The following is a 6,231-nucleotide window of genomic DNA, read 5'->3' as shown; positions in this document are numbered from 1 at the left end:
TTTTGTGATGAATAAGCCATCTGATTTGATTTGTCTTTCTGCCCATAATTTCAATGAAACTTTTTTTCTATTATTCTTTATGTCATTGATTTCTGCTTCATAATAAAGTTTCTTCTTCTATTTATTGAGTTTAGTCACATAATTTCTCAATTTGCAGTAAGCAGGCCAGTCAGATGTGCAGCCAGACTTATTAGCCACTCCTTTTGCCCCATCTCTTTCAACCATATAGTTTTTCAATTCCTCATCAATCCATGGAGCCTTAACAGTTCTAACAGTCAGTTTCTTAACATGTGCATGTTTATCAATAATTTGAAGAAGCAATTTCATGAATTCATCAAGTGCAGCATCTGGATGCTCCTCATTAATCACATCAGACCAACAAATATATTTAACATCATCCACATAGACTCGCATGTATGATCTCTTATGTACTATTTTAGGCCCAGTTGTTGGAACTTTGGCTTTCCTTGATATAGCCACTATATTGTGATCACTGCATCCAGTGGGTACAGATATAGCTTTAGAACAAAGTTTCTACAGCATAAGTAAAAATATGATCGATACATGTGGACGATCTTGTTACTGTATTGTTTGTAAACACCCTGGTAGATTAACCTGAAACAGATTACAGTCCTCTTGAGCGGACAGCTTGATGAAAAACAAATTAATATTCAGGTAGGTCCCCAATAAAGTAGCACTCTCTGTTTAGATCACATACACTATCAAGCATTTCACCCATATTATTTAGATACTGACTGTTAGCACTTGGTGGCCTATAGTAATACCCCAAAAGAAAAGGCATTAGATGTGCCAAGTGAACCTGCAACCACAATAACACTTGACATAAGATCTTCGCTAAGCATTGCAGGGATATGGCTCTGAATATATACAGCAACACCTCCCCCATAAGCATTTATGTTTCTTCTATAAATGTTATATCCTTGTATTGCTACTGATGTATCATCAAATTAATTATCTAAGTGAGTCTCAGTGGTTATAACTATATGTTTGGATCAGAATCACCGTTATCTAAGTGTCTAATATATGAATGTTATCTGATGTTAGCAAGTTATTGATTTCATGAACCTTATTTCTAAGGCTACATATATTAATATGATCTATTTTCAGCCCTTTCCTGTGTAGCTTATCAGAGATAGACATAATACTGAAAAGAGCAGATGAAGAAAGAGAAAAATACATAGAAAATATATGCAGTTACATCCAAAACCATGTTGTTCCGTCTTGATTGTCCCTTGAGATAGTCTGATTTATATGTCATTGTTATCATGGATTTACACACAGAACTGATGTCCTCTCTCAATGACTTGCAGATTGTTGTCATCTTGCCGTTATCCTGTTTCAACTCATCGAGCTGACCATGGGAGAACTGCACACTGTTCTTCAGGTCCTGGACCTCTCTAGTCAGGTCGTCCATTCCTTTATTAGTAGAATCTACAAGCATTTGGACAAAACACTTTAATATATTTCCTTGTTGTTGTAACAACTGCTTGTAGGTCTATTTTTGTTCATTTAAAAGACCCTTCACGTGTGATAGAGAGACACCACTGTCCTCAACGGTACTCCCGCCGGCTTTGGTCTTTGTCATGGTAGCTAGCAACGTAGGTTACTTTGTTTCTCCTTGCAGTTCCAGACAGGGAAAGTCACTGGGAAAATTGAAAACAACAAACAGCCACAAACCCTGGACAATCCGCAGTCCCAGCCACAATGGCTAACCATGTCGCGGGCTGCATTCAGAACACCTCACTAGCTTTATATGCAACTAACTAGCAGCTAGGCTAGCTGCAACGCCAAATATCTCCTCAGACCAGTCCTTGGTCAGTAGGATCACTGGAAAGAGACAAGCAGTCCCAGCAACTTATGCCAACTGCGTCACAGGATCCAAATTAAGAAGCTAGGTAGCTAGCAATAACTTTCCAATACACTATCAAACAACAAACTTTCCAAAGAAGCAAAACCAAGCTCTTCCTCGTTCCGCGTTCAACTTGTCATAGGACACGTCTAACACTTACTTATACTCAGGCAGACATACCCAGCAAATACCTTTCCATTTCACAAGATCCCTAAACAGCAGATCCATAAGTTCACTTCATAAATTCCCAACTTTTTCAAATTGTCAAACTCAGGCCTTCCCCATTCACTACATACATTTCCAACTGTTTCAAATGTTCAAACACATTCAACAGTTCACCAAGTTCACTACACATCAATCACCAGGACATTTTTATTGAAAACATATGCTTTAATTCAATGGAACAGCTGCACTATCATGTTACCTAAGCAGTCACTTCATAGTGTGAGAATATCCGGACAGGATGTCCATAAAAGGGCATAAACATATGACACTAAAAATAGATCATCAATCACTTTTTGACACATGTCGTCTATTATATTCTCTCTTGTCTATATTGCCTAAATCTGCAAGAACTCACTTACTCATTAGGGAAATACGAAAAGCTAACTTAAATCACTGGCAAATACCAACAGCAAACACTTAAATAAATGTCAGGTTCCCAGTTAGCTCATAGCAACACATTAAGATCCACCTGCCTCACTGAGCCCAAGCAATGTAATACGGTCCTTCTCATGCAGAACCCTGAGTGGCCATTTAAACCCCTGACTGAGGGAAGTGAATTACCCTGGACCCTGGCATCCCCCTTAACACTGACAATCACACTCAGATTGCAAGGTTCCGGCGCCAATCTTCACCTGATTCCAAATATGAGCCACTAAGGATGGTGTCAAAATCGCTCTATTTTCTCTGGGCCCAGCATTAGAGATTACAATATGAAGGAAACAATGTGGTGGATGAAGAAAAGTGTTATGTTTGGTATTATCTATACTGCGATTAGGCCTGTGATATTCTACGTGTTGTAAAAATAGTGGCCTATATGTTGTATGTTTGTCTACGATTACTGAGGATTTTTATCACTTAAGAATGATGAGGTATCTCTCTCTAGCACTCTGTACCTACATGAGTAGCCTATGCTCAACCATCACCAAAAAAGTTAAATCCATGGTGAACAGTCAGGTTTCCCACCTACCTATATGTTGTGGTCGGAAAACCTTATTTGTGCTCCCATCTACAGCTGTATTCCTTTCACTCACCAACAACAAGCCAACAGGCCCTACTCTACACATCATCAGAGAGAGAGAGAGAGAGAGGGTGAGGGTGCAAAGAGAAAAGGAAGAGAAGGAGAGAGAGAAGAGAGAGACATCTCCGGGGGATGACAAGCGTACATGTTTTCATAGTGCCATAGAGTCATCACAGTCACAGATAATAAGTCTAAGCATACACACACATTTTTGGTACCTGTCCAAGGAGGACCCCCACACACACATGTGCACGCACGCATGCACGCACACACGCACACACACACACACACACACACACACACACACACACACACACACACACACACACACACACACACACACACACACACAGATCCAGAAGGCAGTCGTTTCTCATCGCCCCTCACACAGCTCTCACAGCACCACCACCACACGTCTCAGAGATCACATTCGTGATTACCTTGAAGCTGCACCCAATTATAATTAAGGAGAAGATGGGGCCTACCGCATCAGGAGAGAGAGAGGGAAAGTGTGTGAGAGAGAGGGATGACAGTACTCTGCAACACAGGGGGATGAAGACAAAAAATATTAAAAAAATATACAAAAGAATCCTGGGGTACAGACAGAGAGAGACACTCAGAACTCACAGTCACATTTCAAAGGGAAATCACAAGGGAAACAATATGTTTGGTGAGATAGGGAGTATTATGTCCCCTGCCTCTCGCAGGCTATTATTCACCACATTCAGCTAAAAGGAAGTCAATTTGATGAGAAGCCAGAGAAATCGCAGCAGTGAGGAGAGCTGCTTCAGATGTGCCCGACACCTCCAGGGGGATTTTCTCTCTCTTTTTTTCTTACCGCTATTTCTATTCCTTATTCCTCTTCAACGGCAAATGGAATTCAATCTTATTAAATGTGATTTCGGACGAGGCCGGGGAGGGCTGGGTCGTCTGGTAAATGGGGGATGAGGGAAACGCTATTAACACAGGACTACATTTCATCTTAACTGACTTGCCAGTTAAATAAAGGTAAAATCAAATAAATGAGCATGGATTGAATTGCACAGTAGGCTATATCAGTCAGAGAGATTATCTTGACTGGAAAAGCATTCAAGCTGTTATTATTATTTAGTGATACAATCATAGTGTTCTTTATAAGATTACCTTTAGTACCTCTGCTTGAGTACTCGGTTACTTGTAAGCTGGTTATTAAATGTTTTTAGTTGTGAAATTGAAATATTCTACTGAAAGAAAATGTACTGTTACCAATCGTTCTTCCTCTTATCTCAACCAAATATCTTGGCATATAGGATTGGAATTTAAATAATATCCTTTGGAGATTTTGTGCTGTCAAATTTTGTGCTGTTATGGTTCTGTCTCCCTATCTATCCACAAAAGCTACAAGCTACGCTTGGATCATCAGACAAGATCTCTCACCAGGATCTGAGCACCATGATCATTTACTATTGGGACTTTACCACACTCTTCACAGTTTACTATCCCTCTTATGGTCATTTAGTGCACTCCTGTGGTTATAACTACCACTACCATTATCAATCATCAAAGTAACTGAACTGAAAGGCCGTTTTGAAACGCACATGATTTATGGAAATAAACAGCACAATTATAAAACAGTGCATCAACTCGTAATTTCATAACAAAATTACAATTTTATAACAGATCACAATATCCAGCAATTGTCAAAGAGTCCAGCCAACCTAGTCATAGACTGTTCTCTCTGCTACTGCAAGTCTAGGTCCAAAAGGCTCCTTAACAGCTTCTAACCCCAAGCCATAAGACTGCTGAACAGTTAATCGAATGGCTACCCGGACTATTTCAGGTCTTTCTTGGAAAATAGATTTTATCTCAATGAGAAAAACCTGTATAAATAAAGGTTACATAAAAATTATTATAATTTTTTTTGCATTGACCCCCTTTTTTTAAGCTGCTGCTACTCACTGTTTATTATCAATGCATAGTCACTTTACCCCTACCATATGCATATTACCTCAATTACCCCGACTAAACTGTACCCCCGCACATTGACTCGGTACCGGTACCCCCTGTAATATAGCCTCATTATTATTGTTTTTACTTTAGTTTATTTAGTATATATTTTCTTAACTGTTATTTTTTCTTAAAACTGCATTGTTGGTTAAGGGCTTGTAAGTAAGCATTTTCAGGGTAAGGTTGTATTTGGCGCATGTGACAAATGCAATTTGGTTTGATTTAATTATATATTTGGGCACAATTTAACACTTTAGTAGCTTCCTCCTTTGAAAAAGCATTTCAAAGTTGTATTTTAATCACGTCTCTTTCACATGTGGTTGGATCAGAATCACCATTATAATCACTGGCCGGTACGGAGAATTAAGTAAAACCACATGTCCAAATCTCTGTGTCCATCCATGGCTAATTTAGGAAAAGGCCAACTTTATCTAGCTAACGATAGATAACCTACACATATAGAGGGGCGCTATTTCGCTCGCTCGGATGCTTTCTCTGGGGGAGATACTTTTTAAATATGGTATATGTGGACACCCTTTCAAATGAGTGGATTCGGCTATTTCAGCCACACTCGTTGCTGACAGGTTTATAAAATCGAGCACACCACCATCCAATCTCCGTAGACAAACATTGGCAGTAGAATGGCCCTACTGAAAAGCTCAGCGACTTTCAACGTGGCACCATCATAGGATGCCACCTTTCCAACAAGTCACTTCATCAAATATCTGCCCTGCTAGAACTGCCAAGTCCAAACGTAAGTGCTGTTATTGAGAAGTGGAAACGTCTAGGAGCAACAACGGCCCCGAAGTAATATGCCACACAAGCTCACAGAACGGGATCGCCGAGTGCTGAAAAAAAATTGTCTGTCCTCGGTTGCAACACAACTGAGTTCCATACTGCTTCTGGAAGCAACATCAGCACAAGAACTGTTCGTCGGGAGCTTCATGAAATGTGTTTCCTTGGCCTAAAAGCCTAAGATCACCATGTGCAATGCCAAGCGTCAGCTGGAGGGGTGTACAGCTCGCCGCCATTTGACTCTAAAGCAGTGGAAACGCATTAATCTGGCTGTCCGACGGATGAATCTGGATTTGACAGATGCCAGCAGAACGCTACCTGCCCCCAAAGCATAGTG

This window comes from Oncorhynchus mykiss, chromosome 6 (assembly GCF_057628025.1).
Source record: "Oncorhynchus mykiss isolate SJ-2025 chromosome 6, ASM5762802v1, whole genome shotgun sequence".
Taxonomy (NCBI): Eukaryota; Metazoa; Chordata; class Actinopteri; order Salmoniformes; family Salmonidae; genus Oncorhynchus; species Oncorhynchus mykiss.
The sequence above is the reverse complement of the archived record's forward strand: the minus strand, read 5'-3'. Positions refer to the sequence as shown.